The sequence below is a fragment of the Rhodnius prolixus genome, unplaced genomic scaffold (genome assembly GCF_049639745.1).
Source record: "Rhodnius prolixus isolate KJV_2025 unplaced genomic scaffold, Rpr scaffold_22, whole genome shotgun sequence".
Classification (NCBI taxonomy): Eukaryota; Metazoa; Arthropoda; class Insecta; order Hemiptera; family Reduviidae; genus Rhodnius; species Rhodnius prolixus.
The window spans coordinates 434,146-455,008 of NW_027411617.1; positions in this window are offsets into that span (position 1 = coordinate 434,146).

Here is a 20,863-nt window from a genome sequence, read left to right on the forward strand (position 1 = left end):
ATGAAAACTTAGAAGTTCAGCTCTGATGCAATCAGTGGCCAAAAAAGTCCGCTATCTAAGAATCCCTACTTAGCCCGAGCCTTAGCGGACACATTAGCACATCTTCACAGGTTCCGGGATCGCCTTTTACCATGCACCATCAAACAACCACCGCATACTAAAGAAAGATATAATTCTACAATTTGAGTCTCAGAGAGCTCAGCCATAGCTGATTAGGCTTGGCTTCAACACGCAAATCTTTTAAACCTAACATTTTGTTTGAACTTCTTAAGAATAACAATCTTTCAATTGAACTTTAATTATTTTCAAAATTAATTTTTATTCAGAACTTGAAACAGTTAAGAAGTGCTTGTCTTACACCTACATGTACATGGAAGCCAATTAATAAAGTTTGGAAGAAAAGCTACAGAATTGGAGTGTTGGAATTGGTGAGTGTTATTTTGCAAAGTTAGAAGTGCATCAGGCTGAGAGAGTGTGCGCGAGATCGCGTGGTGGGGGCAGATATTGCTTCAGGTTAGTGAACCCTCAGGATCTCGGAGACCCACACCTCCGCAATCCAGCTTGACCACTTCCTCTCGCAATTGCCACTTCCTCTTACCCCTTTAGATTTTGTGCGAAAAATTGGCTAAAAACCCAAACAGTTCTCTCTGCAGTTACAATTCCAAGCGCCCCCCCCCTCTGAGAGCACCAAAACCCAAAGAACATCAAACTTGATTATCCAGGATTATTTTTGTGTGTGTTACATTAATAGATCAACTAGTAAAATCTACTTTTGCTGACTCAATAAGTTATCAAAGAAAAATTTTTAAGGGAAAACTTTATATCTGCCCAATAGCAACAGATTTTCTTTCAAGGAGAAAGTGATCACTTACATGCGAGTTAAAAGTTTGGTTCTTTCCAAGAAACACAGGAAAGGATAAAAAAGCATTGATAAGGCATTTCTGGATTAAAAGGCGGCCTTAGTTTATGAAACCGGCAAAGAAATCTGGGACGCTCAGAAAATTCTTGAAATTCTTTTGAAAGCTAAAAAAAAAACAACACCCAAATAATTAATGCGAGTCAATTGAAGGGATCACAGTACATGCGAATAGAAAAAGATGGCAAGACTATTTATTGTCTCATGGCCGAGATGTTAAAAATCTGTAAGGGTAGAACTGTCTGAAGAGTATAAGCAGATTGAACAAATACGCGATTCATTGCATGGTTAGAGTCAATGCTAATAGCAATAGATCAACCCTTATACAGTTCCTACAACAAGGTTTTAATCCAATCGAAAATCGTAACAATCCATGGATTAATAACAAGCAGGACTAAAGAGAAAGAAATTGACGTAAATGTAGGCAAAAGTAAGGTCCTGCAGGTGAACTGGAGAGCATGTATCTTAACGTGAATTACAGCGGACAAAAGAAGAAAACTATACCTAACTGAACAATTATAAGCACAATTAGACGCAATGATCAGAGATTATATTATTACCGGATTAGACTAGCGAACTACCAGAAACTGCTAGAAAGAAGAGAGGTAAGTAATTAAGCTGCAAAATTTCAAAGCTTCCCCCACCCTTTTATGAGGAAAGGGAGACTATTAAACTGACACCACCTACTCCTTAGAGTAGGAGTTAAATAAGATTAAAATAATAGAGATCCAGGAACTTGTCTAGAAAAGGCAATGGAATGGTGTCCTGGACGCGTGAGCAGGATAGAATAAAATTTATCATGAAAATTCTCTGTAGAAGACTCAGAAGGTCATTGATAAAATAGTAGAGAAAACATCGTTTACGCTAAGGGAATCTGTTTGGATTGAATAAAGTTGTAGGCAAGCCATAGAGATAGCTGATTTGCTTGCTTGGAGGTTCCGCCATGCTGGGAAGACTCAGAAATAGCTGGCTTGCTTGGCTGGATACTACGTCAAGCAAGGGTCCGATATGTCCAAGTTTACCTACGTAGGTCGTTATATAGCTTAGCCATCAGTGAAAAATCTTAAGTTATGTCTAAAGAAAAACTCGAAGCCAAATACAAAACTCAAGCATATACTTCAAGCATGTGAACAGATATTTTTACGTGGGAATTTAACAAGACATTTGTCAGCCCTAATTAAAACTGGTAGAACAGTTGTGTAAGGGTTGAGTTGAGTCAAAAACTGCACGAAAAAGCGTAACGTTGAAAAACACCCAACTTTGACAGTTTTCTCCTTTTTTTATATAAAAGATAAAATTCCCAAATTTTATTTAAAACATAGGGCATCTCCGTTTACAAGGGTAACATTTTTGCAACAACCCAGATTTAATAGATACTGAGAAAAGAGTTGCCAAAAATGAGCAAAAATGGCATTTTCAAAAGTTGATCATGTTCTTCTCGTTGTTAACTTTTTTGTAAACAACTTAGCAACTAAATGCGTGACCCAATTTTCATGAATGAAGTGTCATTCGAAACGAAATTTTGTATAGATATGTATTTTAGAAGCCTCAACACTGTGCCTCTAGAGAACGGAAATAAGGCCCTCTCTAAAACTATTATTACTAATATTTCTATAACACTTAGTCTGATTTTGGTAAAGTTTGGTAGTTTGGTAAAGAAGTTTAGAGCTTCCCTACGTGACATTAAAGTTCCATCCTGCTCTTACTCCTTCTAAGAGGAAGTATTGCCATTATCAATCAAATTATCGACATGTAAACTGATTTTCATGAATGAATTGTCAACAATTCGAAATTTTACGTAGATATGGCTTTTTGGGGCCTCGATGAAATATATTTTAGGAAGGGAGTTTGCCTCCACGAAAGAAGGCCCTCTCTTAAACTATTAAATAATAACTGTAAATCTTCACCATATTTTAATAAAATTTGCCAGGAAGAAGAAGTGGTAGGGGAATTATTGCAATCGTGCCGTATTCACAGTTTGATCTCCCTTTGCCCATAGGGAGAAGTACTGTAATAGCTCTCGGTGAGAGAGGTGGCCACTGAATAGCCTCCGTGATGGATATAACACCATCAGGCATGTAAAGAGATATCTCGATAGGAAATTTGATGGGCTATCAAAAAGCATTTCTAAATCTAGGTGCATCAGAATCAAGCCGGAATTGCATCTGTAGATGAACTAAAGCAGAGAATAATAGATACCTGTAACTCGGTTAAAGCTGAATCTTTTTCTTTGGCAGCAAGGGACAATTAGCAAGATACAGCATGTCTATGCATCTCTAATGGTGGAGGCCAGTTCGAGCATGATCTGTAATATTAATGAGGAGTAAAATTTATAATAAAATAGTACTTTTCAATCAAAAAACCGTTATAATATTATCATTTTGACATTTCTTATAAGAATCATGTTTTCATTCATAACTTCTAAAATATCGCTCACAGAAAAAAACCGTTCAAGTAAATTTTTCTTTAAAAAGTAGAGGAATCTATTTCTGAAATAAAAATCGCACTTCCCCATTTGAAGAAATGAAGTTGGTGCCTGTATCTCGCTTCTGGAAGCACCGAAAAAAATTTACAAATTAAATTTGGATTCCTAACAAAAAACTAAGGGAACACGTATTTTTTAGTTTTTTCCTAGCTATCTTAGTTTCCGAGAAAAAGTCGTTACCCATATAACTTGGGACACCCTGTATATTAATTAATTTTTGTTTTTTTTGAGAACATTTTTTATTGCTTAATTTGATACTTTATTAAATACCTACTGAGGAAAAATTAGTTAAAAAAATTAAAATTATATTTTTCAATCAAATAATTAGCAATAAAGAATTGGCCAATCTCACTGAAGTATGGAAGATGGAAGTGTGAAAAGTAGGTTGGTAGTAGAGCCAATCAGAAGTGAGAACTGTCTATTAAACCACGCCTACCTTCACGTATGTCACACCACGCTCTCTTTGCAGAGAGTATAAAATGGAAGATCTGTATTTTTCATTTTTTAGACTTTCTATTAGCTTTGTAAAGAAAGTAATAACCAAGTTTATTTAAATTTAAATTAAATTGCCATAGAAGAATACGAGAGCGCCTATTATTCTCTGTTAATAAATAACTACCTTTAATAATAATTAATTTCTAGTATATTTAATATAGTCTCTTTAACTGAAGTTTTATAATTAAATAATTAGTAAATTACTTAAACAATAATTGGCAGTCCTAAAAATAAACATATCTTTATCTATTTTATATTACATTTATACAACATTGTGGGAAAATAAAGTGAAGTAAAATAAATTTAATCGAATAATGAACTTATTCTGTTATATCGCCATACTAAACTCGCCCTTACTTAGATGTCAAAAAACGGTAATGTACGTTGGTATAAACATTTTTTAATCTTTTCTTATAAATAATTAACATCTTAATAATTCTTTCGATTTCAAGAGCACAAGAATTCCGCATAAGGAAATAAAATGATGGAGGATAGATACCGATTGTAACACATTGTCTATGCACTAAGTGACGTTTTATCTGCGTACTTGTCATTTTATATTGTTTTAACAACACCTACTGGGCGCTATACCTACTGACTCAGCGGAAGGTAGAAGTGGAGTGTATTCGGAGCTTGTGATTGGTAACAAGGTTGTCGTTTGATTGGTTGGTCCAACATGGCGCAACATTACTACTATGGACCTTTGTTATCCATTTTTTGATTTACTTAAGGGAACTTCCGAACCTCGGATCACATCACTTTAGCCAGTGGACTTAGTGAACCCACTAATATTGTAGATCGTGAGAGATTCCAACACAGTGCAATTAAAACCATTTCAGAAGAGAGCTGAAGCAAGTTGATGCTTGTGAGAGACTGATTTGTTATGTTAATATGATAGAATAGAGGAGTTACAGAGCTAGGGCCGTGATAGTTTTCTCACGGTGGCACCCTCTGCAACCCTTTTCAACTTCCTTCTATTGCTGCTTCATCCCCCCCACCATCTCATGTGTGTCGCGCAACCTATCTGTGAAGACGAGCTAGGGACTAGCAACCCATCTATAAGAATACAGATACATAAATCTAGTGCTGATACATTGAGTCAAACCGCCCAGCTTCACTTGCCACTGACACAAGTCCATCTTCAATTGCTCACCCTTTATGCAAATGAAGCAATATTTAATAAATTAAATTTCACCGTTACCATTGACAATCTCCAAAACAGTGATACTCACTAAATATTTGCTCAAGAAAACAAAAGCAACATCCACCATCTACTTACTATATTGCTTACTACTTACTATTCATTTTCGTGAATATTTTCAATTCTGTTCTTTAAAACAAATTGAATTTTTAGTTGTATTACTCAGATGGTAATACTCCACTTTTCAATGTAATTATAGTTATATCCATAACTTATACCCATCCCTCCTCTAGCTCTTTAGTTATTCAAATAAAAGTTAATAAAAGTTGCGGGTAAATGGTGATCAGAAATTTATAGGAAATCGTGGTAGCCAAGTTGGAAAGAGTAATGCGATTCTGTAAGGTCCTGTGCGATCCTGGGCAAGAAATAATCTCTTTTCGTCTCATTTCCTTGATCTCTGCCATCTTTCTAAATCTGAATAAAGTAAGCCTGTCTAACATGTTTGAGATTTAGAAACTTCAGAAACAGAAAGAATGTTTAGGGTTTCACGAGTAATTAAGATGCTAACTTAAAAGGGAAAGTGGAGGATTTTAGGCAATAGAATCTATATTCTGTAGAATCCATATTCGATAGTATAGTTCGAGTCTCCAAGTCCATATCGATGCGAGAAAGCCAGACATAACCATTCCTTACAGTAGTATCAATGCCTTAATTTCGATTGTCAAGTAGTAACTAAAATTATGATCGCATTTTTTGCCCAGGCTAGCCTAAATTTATTTTGTTACGTATTTTCTTCATTTAATTCAATTTTGTAAATAGTGGAAGGCTAAACTAATCTCAGAACGCTTGTAATCTGGACAAGCAAGATCTAATGAAGTTCATACAGATTTGTAATAGCGAGACTAAGAGAAGTTGTGTGTTGTATTAGTTGCGTTACTTGAAACGCAATCTATTCCAAAGACGTACTTGGCGGAAACAGTAAATAGAAACGTTGGAAGTGAGGTCAGCCAAAGTTGAAGTAGACGTATGTATTTGCTGCTTTCCAAACGTACTGCCTGCATGATCTTTTCTTATCCGGAGAGGTCGAGATGAGGCAGACAGGTGTAGAATGAACATCCAAACCGGTATTCCTCCCCCGCAACACCTCACACCCTTTCCTCCCCATTCTGACACTGATTACTTCTCTTGATTAATTAAATGAGACGGTTAGAGCACCTGGGTTAGGCTCAAGCGTCCAAATTAACTACTATTCAGTGTCTTAAGTTCGCAATACTTTGAGATCTCAGCCACTCTGTGATTGTTGAAGACGTGTAGTTCGTTACAACATTAAAGAACCTCTAAGAAATGTCATTATTCGGCATTTGAAGGTTAATGATGCGAGACCTTGCCCCCACTTCATTTTGGCAGTTAACTATCAAACCTGTACGTTTCCTACATAATCATAATTTCAAAACAGTTATTGAAATTATATAGTTTGTGGAATTGGATATTACATTGAAATGACAGACCTCAAATTGACCTACCTCCTCAGAACTGTTCTAAAATGAATTTTCTAATTAGTCTAAAAGTTACATATCTACGTTTGTATAAAGTATATTCGACTTCTAGACGTGCAGAGAAAATCATAGTTGCAATTGTCTGAAAAGAAAAGAAGCGCAGTTTATTCGGTACACTGATCAGCCGAATACTTTTCATTGGAAGGGGCGTGGTCTAATCACTGAAGAGTGTGGCCAATAATAGTTAGTCCCCATCTTTTGATTAGCTCAAACATATTCAATTCAAACGTTTAATTTTTGTGATTGGCCAATTATTTAGCGCTTTAGTAACATTTACTAATAAGCAATTTAATTTATTGTTTTCCCCCAGATTGCAATTAAATTACTAATGGAAATGTAATGGAGAAGTTCGGTGGGTTGGCCATATTAATAAAGAAGTAGAGAGAAGAAAGCTGTGCAAATCTGCATTTCATTAGCCATTATTAGCGCATTTTATCCAAGGACCAAGTCGCATACAGACAACACTTTATTCACTTTCTCTGATTCGTAACTGATGGGTAAAAAAGTGAGGGCGCACGAATAGAGAAAAGCGGTGGCCCTAAATGATTCTCTAGCAGCTTGAAGGGGTTGTTAGCTTGACTGGCCATTAACGACCAAGTAAAAACCGTACAGAGATGTCCGGATTCGAGCCAATAGTCCAGGGAAAATATCTCGATACAAGTTGTAGTTCGATTACAATGGGAATAGAAATTTCAAGAAAACCGTAACTTTGCTCACTTTGAGTAAACTCAAAAGTGAATAATAGGTGGCACTTCCTGTTCTGAGAATCAGAATCAGGATGTTAACCCCCCTCTCCTTATTTACAGTACAATACGCCGGACATTGCAAATGTGAATAAAGTGCGGTTCACTAAATTATATTTTTTATGGATTTGCAGTCAGAATAGCTCTCAGACGCAAAAATGTAGCTGACTTTACTCTTGAGGTTGCACATAAGCTGTACAAGGACACTGGATCCGTTAATAACGGTTATGATATCAGCGGAGGGGCATATCTTGCGAGAGAAGTCCCGACAGAACGCGGTGCCCATCTGTATTAAGGAAAATAGAAAGAATATGGATGAAGAGAAATAAACTGCGGAGAAAGAAGTGACAAATACTCAGACTGGCGGCACGGAGGTGGGAGACGCTCAGCTGAGCGACACTAGCAGCTTGGCAAAAACTGCAGCCACGCCAAGCACCTTCCTGCACGGGAACAGAGCAGATCTAGCCTCTGTGTGTTGTATTCGAGTGGCACAGACAGGCTGGGGGTGCAGGGCTAGGCCGGTTTGGACACACACCAGCGGGACAGACATTCGATTTCGGCCGGACGTGGCCGAATGAGGACGAAGACGCTGCTATTGATCAGCAAATCAAAGTGGCAGTTGGGAACGTCTAGACGACTCCCCCCACACGCAAACCACCATTTCCCGCATAGCTGAGCCTACCGCACGCCACACTCTCTTAAACAACCAAAAAACAAATTGCCTACTCCAATATTTCTAACAAATATTCCCAGTAATGAATTCTCTTTAAACTAGCATTTTTTTAAGAATATTTACTTTTTACTAAAATAATACACCTCAGAGAGGAAAGGTACCCATCTACACCTCAAATTATAGTAATAGAGCATAGGTTAATTGCTAGGTATTCTAGCAAGGAAAGCTAAGAGGAAAGTGGTCAGAGCAAGTTGCCAGGAAAACTCAAAAAATGAAAAAAAAAATCATTTGGAGGAATTTGAATTTTCTTTCAACTCGGAATTCTCCTTCGCAGTAAAGAAGTAGTAGAAGCGTACATTTCCCCCAAATGACGCATTATAAGTGAAAAAAATTGCCTGTTCAGGCGGCGATTTACATCAATGAAGATGGGGAGTGGAAGCTCATATTTGACATAAAGTTTCCGAACAAATAAAAAATAGCTTCGCGGGGGAACTCAAACTGAGGAAGAACACACTCAAGACCACTACAACAAACCCTGAAAAAATCGACGAAATTTTACTTCTGGTAGTGGTATGTTGTTCGCTAAGTAACTGCCAGATGGGGGTTTCCAAAAATGATAATATTAAATCAGCAACTTCCCGCAATTATTCGTTTTTGAGCCAGTGTTCGAAAAACACTTTGAAACGACAAAAACTTTATAAAGAAACTAGATTTCAAGACAATATTTTGAACTCTAGTTCAGAACATAACAAGCGAAGTTCAACAAGTAGTTGCGAAATGATTTCCTGTGAGATACCTGAAATTCTAGATTCCGATCAGTTCTGATAACATTTCCTACTTTTTCTTGTTTTCGAATATTCCCCTGCTCTTCCTGTCCTGATGGGATACTGTCTTCTCTTATATCCGCGCTTCAGACCTCTTCTATCTCCCTCTTATTGTATGAACAAATAATAGCGCTCTTAGTATACAAAATACTGAAAGAACTCTCTTTTTTGGCGGAAAAGTGAAGCTAAACAGAAGGAAATTCTACATCTGTGATGAGAAGTTCACTCTCAAGCTTGAGATGAGTAGAAAATTTTGACTCGGTGCCACCAATCCTTAGTAAGCTTTTGGAGGTAACTGGAAGTACTACTTTTCTAAGAAGATTATTGCATTTGTTTTAAATTTTTTAGAATAGACGATTTTCCTTAACTTGTTGAATTCACAGCATACAGCATCTCATAGCGTGTAGATATATAACTTTAGTTAATAATATCGTTTTCCTGGATAATTTTTTTAAGGCATTCTTGAGGGGGGCAGGTTAAGTTTCTAACAAAATATTTATTTCATTTGAGAGCCTCATTTTCAAAAAAATATCTAAGTAAAAATCTAAATTCTAGAAAATAGATTTTGAGCAGAAAGCGCCACTTTACTGAATAAATTTTATCAAACGAATGATAAATTGAATTTAAAATTTCTTCGCTTAAGTTGCGGCGGTATAAGAAAATTAGAAAATTATTTGGTGATTTTTTATATTTGTTCGCAATTAACCTATTTAAGTGGGTATGTGCTGATCAGGGGAGCCCCTTGGTCAGCCCTACTTGACACCCACAACTGGCTTTCTTCAGCTACGAATGTATGCTTCAAGAAGGGCGAAGTAAACAGCGATCTCCGATCAAGGATGGCAATTTGAATATAAACAGAACTAAACAGAACAGGGTCCAGTACAGCGGTCAGAATGAAAGTAAGGGGACAGTATGGAAGGGGGTAGCGGGACCAGTTTGGGACAATAATCACGACAGACAGTCTCCTCCTGCTGTTCGTCTTCTTCATGTTCATTATCTCACTCCTTTATCATGGAAATGATAGCGTCTCCACCAGTCTGCCCCACCACGGCCCCATTACACCGTCAGAGAGCGCTTCTCTTCTGGGGCTCTGCCATCACTCCACTATTGCAACATAACTGTACTTTCAGACTGTTCACCAAATAGCCAGCCATTTCTTCATGACAAAATCAAGTCTAAATTTCACCTTAAATTCTGCATATTCGTTTAAGTATCTTGAGTTCGTTTTTATTGATACCTGATAATTTATGATTTCAACTTCTCGTTCCGAATAATTCTCTCTGAGTTCAATAACAATATCAACTCCTTATTTTTTTTATGTGAAAAATGTTGGTCTGGGACACGTTATTGACACCCGCTGGTAGTCTGGGAGTTGTTATTGACACTCGCTGGTAGTCTGGAATTGCGAGCTGGCGAGGCAGAATCAGGTTGGCGAGGAGATCGGGCCAAGGCAGCTGAACGAATGACCTCTGCAGTTTTCTTTATTTTGCAGAGTTCAAAACCGGTCGCTAGTGCAACACTCCTTGTTGGCTGCACCTCCAAAATACTTTCCTTTTCTTTTCCAAACACTTGCTACAACCAGTATATTCTTCTATTAAGCTCTTTGTTTCACTTTCCATTACTCTACTTGGCACTGCTTTCACTACGGAAACAAATCTTCAATCAAGGCTGTTATTGATCAGTTGTGTTACAAAGTATCTTATTAACTGCAACCATAGCTTCTGAATAGTTTGGAGTTCTTATTACCTCTGCAGGTATGTTATTGTAGCCAACCTATACGAGGGCAGAGTCAATTTGTATCTACAGCAATACGATCAAGATTCTTGACGTGGTTAGTCCAAGAACAATAAATGAGTAAAGTGTGGTGTAATGGAGGCATATGAAAATTGTTCGGAGGTCACAACTTCCGATTCAGCGATTTCAGTTAGACATGACTGGACATGCATTTGATGATGAAGACAAACTCTGAATCAAATTTAATTTTAAAAATTGTGCCTGCAATTTTTATTTAAAATATTAAAAAATTAAAGAAAATAATGCCTATTTTCCAGGCGGCCCTTTCGTCCACCAAACAAATTAATAGGTGTTAGCGACTAGCCACCATCCTTTACTGTAAATTGCTCAAATTAATCTTTAAATAAAATCCCAGACCTAGACCGGAGTTGGAACCCATTACTGCAATATATCTTGGCCGCGCGTATATCCGCTCGGCTACCGTGGCGCTTTTGTGAATTAAAATGATGCTTTTGACAGAAATAAATATGAAAGATCCAACATGAACTAGCCGATGAACCAGTGGGAAAATATGATTCAAAAATTGATCAAAAATGTCACCTTAGAAGGAACAATATAACCATTTCAAAGTTCAAAAATTGAATTGACTAGGATTTGAACTTCGTTAATTATAAATATATTTTATATACAAATATAAATACAATATTCAAATACAATATACAATATTCAAAAATAAAAAAGTATATTCTTACACAGATCACATGTTAATGAAATGGTATTACTGGACAGTGTTGGTGGGTTGTTATGAGGAACAACTCTGGTATGGGAAATTCTGGTTCTGAGATTTCCCAAATCGGAAAAGTTGTGTGTGTGACCAAAAAATCTCAGGAATCAAAATTTTATATTTCGGTGGCGCCCATCCGCGGGACTTGGCAGCAATAGGCAACTTTGCGCCATTATGCTTGTTAAGTCACAGCTTCCTTAAGGCAGTTTAATCTCGATTAACTACTCGGTGGATTTGAAGAACTTTTCATTCAGTAACATTTCAAATAATCAATCTTCAAGAATTTCGATTTGCCAAAGTATTGCGAATTGCTCACACCAGGGTTTTGATCAAGTTCATATTAATTTCAAAAGCGATAATTTAGTTGACATAAGTAATGAAACTCATAAGGATAATTTATTGGAAGTGAGTGTTGGCAATTGAATTGATGACGCAGAGATCCTTCTGCAAGAAGCCTCATTAAATCAAAGATTATCTAAAATCATTCATGAGATTCAACAAGTAGATAACTGTGGCTGAATTCTTCAAAAAGACTTCATATTCCCTGAACTTATTAAACAGACATTGAAGGCAATGTCTTTTTGCTCAAAATTAATAGAAACATAAAGCTTGCTTCGTAATAGTCGGCATTTCTAATAGCAGCGAATCTTGAAACTAAGAACTTGTAAAATCTACAACTCAAAATAGTTTAAACACTTAATTACAACAACTTGTTCTCAGAAATTAAAAGATCAACCATCTCCAATCCATGTACTCCTATAATTCCACTAAATGAATGTTTCTCAAGCTCACTAACAAACCTAGTAATCAAATTATAAAAATATTAACGGCAATACAATATTTTATTGACATAATAGGCAGTCTAATTAAATTTAATTGTGTCAAAGGATAATTAAAACAAAAAGAAGGAAGTTTAAGTTGCAATTTTATTAAGTGCCAATGTTTTACATTTATAACAACAAATTAACCTCAAAGTACAAAAACGCGTTAAGCTTTACTACATAATCGACCCAAAATAGAAACACAACTGAAATGGAGCTGGAGGTAGACAGGATTAGGCTATCCTTACAAAAGGATAAACCCTTACAGGTAACCTGTTGTTCTAATAGTCCCACAAATGCAGGTTAGATACTCTTTTTAATTGGATTAGTTTCTGCGACTAGATGAACCAAATAAATATCTCTATGAACTTCAGATTAAAAAAACAGATCTGCCACATAGGGATAATCAAAAGTAATTTAGGAAGATGTATCGTTCTATACCTGTTTATATTTAAAAAGCACCAAAATGTCGATTAATTTCGGAATTTGAAGAATAGATATTTTTTTTAAGTTTTTACGATCTATCGCTTTCTAAAAAAATTAGTTCAGCAGTGTTTCCCAGAACATAAGGGTAATCAACTAAATTTTTGATAGAATTCGCAGTTCAGGTAAATTTGTCTACTCAGTTAAGATAAGAAAAAAGTAGTACTATGTTCACAACAGCCACTTTTATTTTATTAATTACTGATATTTCCAAGTAACGCCACTGTGGGAGTGTTCCAATGAACAGATATGTGATTACATTAATCTATTAGATTTGATAATCAGTTTTATCCAATAAATTTTAGCTAGGTTCCATTACAATTCTTTAATCTATTCCGAGATTAGGAAAGGAAGGTATAAAATGCCTGGACCAAAACTATCATTTAGGTTCAACAACAAGAAACAAATGCGTAGACGTAAAGTGAAAGTGAAGTAAAAGTAAAATGACGGTTATTGTACAACTGTTTCTAAAGAAATTTTAATCAAATTTATTGCAAACTGAAATTAATCACCCTTCCTTGTACCGTGCTTGAAAACTAACACTCTTCGAAAAAAAACATATTTATTTTAAAACAAAAGAAATACCTAATTAAAAATAAAATTCAGAGCACTCTGTTATCAGTAGGGGGATATCCAAATGGAGGGAAATTTCAAGGAAATTCTGAACTGACCTTGATTTTCCAGTGTGCACATGTCAGATAACTGAACACCCCGACACCTTTCACACTCGGTCACTAGACACTTGTCGAACACTTCTATAACCGTGATCACCGTAACGGGAATTTCTTTTAATTAAGTAAATAGTACTTTTCACTGGAAACGTATGAGAAACACTGTTCAGTGGGCGGAGTCTATGCTGGAACACAATCGCGATTAGATAACTAGCTAGCAGTCTGCTCACCAGCTTTTAGGCTTAACACTGCGCCAAACTTGTGCCACTAAAACAATCGTCATCTAAATTAATGTACCTCACTACTATAAACTATGGCTTTTTGCACAAAAATAAAAATGGTTAGGAGCAGAGTTAAATTTGTGCGTTTAATAAGTGAGAAAAATGTTAACTGTTGGCACCAAACCCCCGCCAGTCATAACTGGGTCACAAGGATTTCTCGTCGCGCGCGAAACCACTTTTTGCATCTGACTGTACGCTGACCTAAATTTGCACGTGCAAAAAATAAATAAAGTAATAAGACAAGGCTAGCTGTGTCCACGTCACGCCTCTGAGGAAACCGGCGATTGAACATGTTGCACTATCTAGCGGAGGATCCAGCACTTAGCCCACCACCATCATTGGAATTTTATTTAATGATTGTATTAATTATTACAGATTATTAATTGTAAACTTCATAAATTTCCTTGCTTATATTGTAGTTATTTAATATAGTTTGTTTCAATAACTCCAAAAGTAATAGCCGAAGTCAACTGCCAATATTATCACCAGATGATAATACAGATAACAAACCCCACTGCTATAGAAGTAATTTTTCGCTCGTTCTACTTGGTAGGATTTGATAAGAGAACAAAGCTAAAGATTTTCAAAGATTAGTTTTGACTGCAAGGTTTGTTCTTCGTTTGAGTGTGAACGTTTAGCCGACCGTCATGCTGTGTGACCGAATTGATCTCAGTAATGCAGGTCTTTTTATTGAGCTCGTGGAGCCAGCTTCGAGCACCTGTCGAGTTGTCTCGACAAGTTGGTAGCGTCGAAAAGTTTCTGATCTTTTCAGTCTAGTACGGGGAGTCAATGTTAACTTCCTATCCAGGCTTAGCCTATAGTAACGAACATTGTCAACAGTTGGGGTAGAAAGTTGAGGTAACATTTCTCTGGGAATTATAAGTACCATATAAATATATTTATGTATGCCACACTTGTACTTACGATACTAAAAATTACGCAAATACTCCCAACATTTCTCTTACCACAATTCAAATAATGATCACATTCTCTTGGAACTTTAAAATGTTGAAAAAAGAATTTCTTCAATAAATAAACTTCCACTGATTTATTTTTCAAATTCAGAACTTCACTTATTTAGATAATTCCTATTTATGATTAGAGCGCTAATTACTCTTAAGAAGGGTATTAGTGAGATGAAGTTTTATAAAATTGTTGAAAAATTATGATGTAGGACTTGGGGAGTACAACTTTGACCATATCTTGATATTGTAGCAAAAAGAAAATATTAATATGGAAATATCAAATCAAATCAAATTTATTGCTTCTAAAAATTTAAATTTTACAGCAAGGAGTTCAACATATTCTACATAAATCTAAACAAAATAATAGTTATTCTCATAGATGCACAAAAAATAAAGAGAATTTTTTTTTTTTTATTCTTTTGATACAAAAACTTACATATATACGATAAATGTAACAAAACATTGGCAAGAGGACATAAAAATAAAAAGAATACAGAGACTTTCTAACATTATTAATATGGAAATATACATTTTTTTTTATTGATTACTTAAATTTGTAAAACAATTGGTACACAATTATTTTCTCATACAATTATTCTCTAGGTCTCTGAAAAATATCAAAAACTCTTTATCAAATTTTCCCTGAAAAGTGTATCTAATAATATTTATAACCACTATACGAAGTTTAATTTATTTGTAATCATAACACAAAATTTAAATAAAATCGAAGGTATTTTTATCGAGAAAAACTCAAAATACTCAATAATCTATTGAGTCAAATGACAATAATAGGTGAGCTGGTAACCTTTAAACTTGGAATTTTATCACGAATTCCATTCTTACTAACATTGTAAGCAACACAGTACTGTTAGATCTCCGAAAAAGTTTAAATTTAAAGACATTCGCGCCCTGTTGCTAGTGAGTCGTCCATACCTGACAGTTTTCAGAACTGTGGAAGAGAAGGAGAGCGGATCTGTAACAAATCGTAGTGAATACATTGCTCTATAAATTGCAATGTTTTAGCGATAATATCTTACGAGATATAGAAGGTTAAATATTGGAGAGTTTGTTCAAATTTCAAACATTTATATCTCTTTTCATATCGATCAGATTTTAATAAATTATGTATCAAATCGAAGAGAAAACATTGCTTTATAAATGGTATAAATAGCAATATTGTAGTGATAATAGTTGACAAGATATAGAAGGTTAAATTTTGGAGGTTTTGTTTTTCGTTCAAATTTCAAACCTTTATATTTCTTTTCGTATTGATGTGATTTTAAAGAGTTCAGCACCAAATTGAAGCGCAAACTTTGCTGTTTAACTGGTACAAATTGCAATGTTCTACATATTAATAATAGTTGGTTATAGATATAAAAGGTTAAATTTTGGATGTTTTTTTCGTTTTAATTTCAAACGTTTATTTCTCTTTTCGCATTGATGTGATTTGACGGTTAAATTTTAGATAGTTTCTATTTCGTTAGAATTTCAGACCTTATCTCTTTTCGTATTGATCAGATTTTAATGATTTCTATTCTAAATTGAAAAGTATTGCAATCATGCAAATTTCATGTTTAATTTCTCTTTTCCCTTTTAGTAAGAAGTACTGAAATCGCAGTTTAATTTTGCAATTTTTGAACAAAATACGTTCCTATCTTATTCCAAACATTTCCCCAAGAAAATTGTTCTTATGGATTCTTTGGAGACCGCAACTCTTAAAAGGTCTCTCCAGTGGTAGTTACGGTTTCAACTTAAGTTATTTAAGTTATTATATAATTCAATAAAGACTATTGCTACTACTAATGGCTTTACCAATTTGTAAATTTGGGTTCATCCATTTCAATTGCCTTGATAATCTCATTATCTTTGTCTGAGTCCTCGATTATACGCGTTTCAGAAAGAACTTTCAGAAACTTTGTGCATAAGTTTTTTTTCCTTTCATTTTATACACTACTATAAGACTAAGCAACTTAACTACGCCAATAAATTCATTTGTTGGTTCAAGCAGGATATTTTTTGGGGACTGTAGTGATTTTTGTCTAATTTTCCCGTCTTTGCAAAAAAAAAAAATTAATGCAAGTTTCTTGAAAGCCGGACACTATTTTAGACACTGAGAGAACTAAATGAATTGAGCGTGTTTTTTTAACAATCGTCACAAACAACATTGTTCATGGCAATACATTTTCATCAATACCATAATTGGGCATTATTTCAATGAACATTCTTTGAAAATGTTTATATACTTCAAAAGAGTCGGTGAAAGACCAGTGAGTACTTGGCAGCTTGGCATTTGTCGAGCCAGACTGAATACCGTAAGCGCCTGACATCTAACGATCATTAAGAGAACTAACACCACCAGCCAATTTCCTTGTTTTATATAAATACTCCACTACTAATGTATTGAACTTAGACAAATATCGCCTAAGGCAGTAAATATTACTTCTTTATTTTTATCTTTATTTTTAAATATTACTTCATTTGTTTAACTAGTTTAGCACCAAGTATATTACGACGTATTACTTGAATAAGGCTTACCTGTATACGCTCATTATCTTGTATCAACAAAACTTGTTTAACACTCTCAATTTATAATAAGGTTTTCAATTTACCATTAATCTTAGACATTTTAATAAATGTAATTACCTTCATTCTTACAAAGAACCACTTCAACGAAACAATACTTTTAGCTTGAAGGAGGTCTCGTTTTCCTCGAACAAAAGAGATCTGTGTGTATGGTTGTGGTTTGTCCGAAGTGTACCAATTAATTTAGGTTTGACCAAAAAATGTTTTACCAAAATTTTGTTCACTTGAAAATATCCTAGACTTTTTGTGTTTTTTTTTGTCAAGGTTTGCTGACGATCACAGACAAAAAAAAATGAATAATTTTTTTAGAGGACCAAGAAATTAATTCCAATCGAATTAAAATCGAATCAATTAATCTTGAAACAAACATACAGTAGTTGCAAAGAGTAAAAAGAAATATTAAAAAGTCCATGATAAAAATTCAAATATAACAATAAACAGAATGTAGGAGAATGTGATTTGTTTATTGCTGTAACTTTTACTGGAAATACAATATAATTATAAAAATAATAGTTAACCTCTTCTTAAAATCCATTAAAAAACAAAAAAAAGAAAAACATAAAACAAATTGTACTGCAATGTATATTATAAAACTGTCGTACCAGTATTGCACCGAACGCATCAAAGTCTTACATAGACCTTCACAAAGTAGTAAGCAGAGCGGTTAAGGTGGCTAGCAAAGCTTCTTAAGACTGCAGTCTCGTGGGGCTTCATTGAAGAGTTTCTCAAGGTAGCTCGCTGAGCTTTAAAATATATCTTGAAGAGCTTCAAAAGAAGGCAAGAAAATCTTTTCATTATTTATTACTATAATTGTTACTTCTTATCCTACCCCTTCTCCACAAAACTGTTCCCTAATTAGTCTGTCGGTCTTATTGCAATATCTGAGAATATCACTTTCAACTTCCTTTATCGAGATACTTCCTTTATATCCAAAACCTAAACCTCAGAAAGCATCTCGGGAAACTAGTTTAAGAAAATCGCATGAAATTGAAAAAACATTTAGAGAATTCTCATTTCCGGTCCACCTCTCTTTCTTCTAACTTTAATTTTAACAAACCATTTGATTCCCGTTAAGATTGGAAACTATCTTTTATAGAAAAAGAGAAAAAAATTGTTAAAGTTTGGTGTTTTTCAGCATAACGTTTTTTCGTGCAGTTTTTGACGATCAATTCTTTTCGGACAGTTTTAATTATACAGATGACAGGAACTTACACCCCAACTCAATGGCATTTTAGCGGTAAGCCCCTTCCGGAAGAACCCTTAATATTGAATATTTATAGGAAACTGTTTCGAATCAATGTTTAGATCTACTTGTCTAATAAAAATTAAAATAAAAAAATAGTAAATTGCTGCTTCGGTTAGAGGAAGCTGTGAGAGATGCGAAGGGTAAGGTTTTGGTTCCCCTTTTTAAATTATACCTAAACCTTAAGGGTGCTAAAATAAATTTACTCTTAACTTTCCAACCAGTTTTGATTAATTTTATCTGAATGCAATATACCTACATGTTAAAACTCGGTTTGAAGCAAAATTGCAGCTTACTTTTTGGGATTGCATTGAGCGAATTTTTTGACGAACCACACTTTTTTAACGTTTCTTATCGTTCTTTTAACGGAAAAAACAATTTTTTTTATTTAAATGACTTAAATCCTGAGGATGTATGTTGACAAATTCTGACTGTGGCAATATTGACACTTTGGAGGAAAGAACCAGCTTGGGAGGCATTACTATGACGAAATAGAAACTTTCACCCGGGCAGCAATCAACTGTCACACAATTGTACAGGTGAAGTACATCGTAATTATTTCAAATGTAACCTACTTATATTTGACGTATCATTAATTAGCAGTTTTAAGTACCTGTGTAAACATCCATGTTGGTACATAATACTTACATAATTCTTTGCCCTTTATTGCGTAATAATTCGTTATAAGGGCGCCCTTTATTGGCAAGCTGGCAGTTTGGGGCCTCCCTAAAATTCAAACCGATGGGAGGTGGCAGTCGTGGATGATTTGAAATTACGTGTGCAATGTGTTGTGTAAATGAAAAAATTCCGAAAAAGGTGTTCAGGAACTGAGTAAAACTATAAGGCATTGTGAAACAAACGATCATTTGTGACTTTAATAATTATTTTTTATTAATAAATTTTAATTGCCAAGCTCTTATGGAGCTATCTTTTAATTTTTAATTAAGAAGACAAAATAAAATGTACATTAGTAATGGAAGTAGGTTTGGTTTTCGGGTCAAATTTTTGATGTGGAGTTGTCACCGGAAGTACGAGTAATGATAAGTTTTGAGGGCGCCATTGGTAAATTAGTGAGCGCGCCCATTGTGACCCAGAGAGCATCCTTTAATTAGAGCCAGTCCTATCGTTTAATTAGTCAAGTACTGTTGAGGCACACCTGGGCAATGTTTAAAAGTGTAGATTTATCTTCTCGAAGAAGTCAAACTCTAAGCTGTAGTAGGCTTGACAGCTATCCTCTGTCAAGCATGTGGTTTTTTAATCTGCTAAGAATAAGAGCCTAACGAACGATGCTCAGCCGCCTGTCCTTGGTAAAAGTTCGGACGAACAGCTGTTGACTGCTAGTAGCCAGAGGTTCCTTCCCATAACTTCTGCCACCTGTTGAGCCCCAATTCTATAATGGTGGCATTAGTCATAACAGGGTTCAGATCTCGAGAAATTTTCGATTATCAATTCATCTTCAATTTCTTACTGGACACTTTAATAATACAGCCTGAGTAAATTCTTTCGATAGAAAACTTAACCAATCTGTACGGATGGAAAATATGTGAAAATAAGAAAAGCAATAACAGATTGGCGCCCTTGCTGCACGTGAAAATATATTTAAGGAGTTACGTTAATTATTATCACAATGCAATAATTATTGCGTTGTGTGGTGCGAGACGGCGCAACTCGCGCTGTAATTCGGCACGGTCTGTTCCTCCGCGTGTGCAGCATGGCGCAACATCCTCTACTCCATGCTGCCTCACATGCTATGTAATCCGCTAACGCTCCAGAAAGTCGTAAGGGCAGCACTAACAATACTTATTATTAAATATTAATAACTAAGAACAGCAAGCGTGATCTGTACAGTGAGCGATTTGATAGAGACATCAGAGATGTATGAATGGAGCTAAGCAATAAATTATCCAATGAAAGTTGTTCTCAATTTAAAACGAATTGAGAAGATTCCATAATGTTTGGTAAATCATTCTATTGTGGCACAATAAATCAACTGTGACACTCAAATCCTCCACCTCGTGCTATTAATTGAATTCAAGCTAATATTTGCAAAAAGCATAAAACAAATCATGTTAAAACATGTTTCGGATAAAAAGGGAATGTCAAACTGTATTTATTTTTAGCAAATTATTTTAAGTTGATTGCAAAGCTGAACCCTAACCTTATCAGTCGTGTTGTTCACTTTTTTGGAATATATAAAAAAATTAATTTAAAACATGGTATTTATATTCTTTTCTACTAAATCAGCAAGCTGAATTTCCCCAGTAATAACTGGCATGTTGCTTTAGGTATCATGAAGGACTTAGTTTTAGGAGGATTGTGCTGCAATCTGTCCCCGGCCCAAGCGACAAGTAACTTTGTCTTCGCTGTTTAGTTCTTGAACAAAGGTGGCTAATTATCTTGACAGCAAACTGACCAATCACAGGTCAGAATGAAAAAAGAAAAAATGACTACATCACCATTCTACT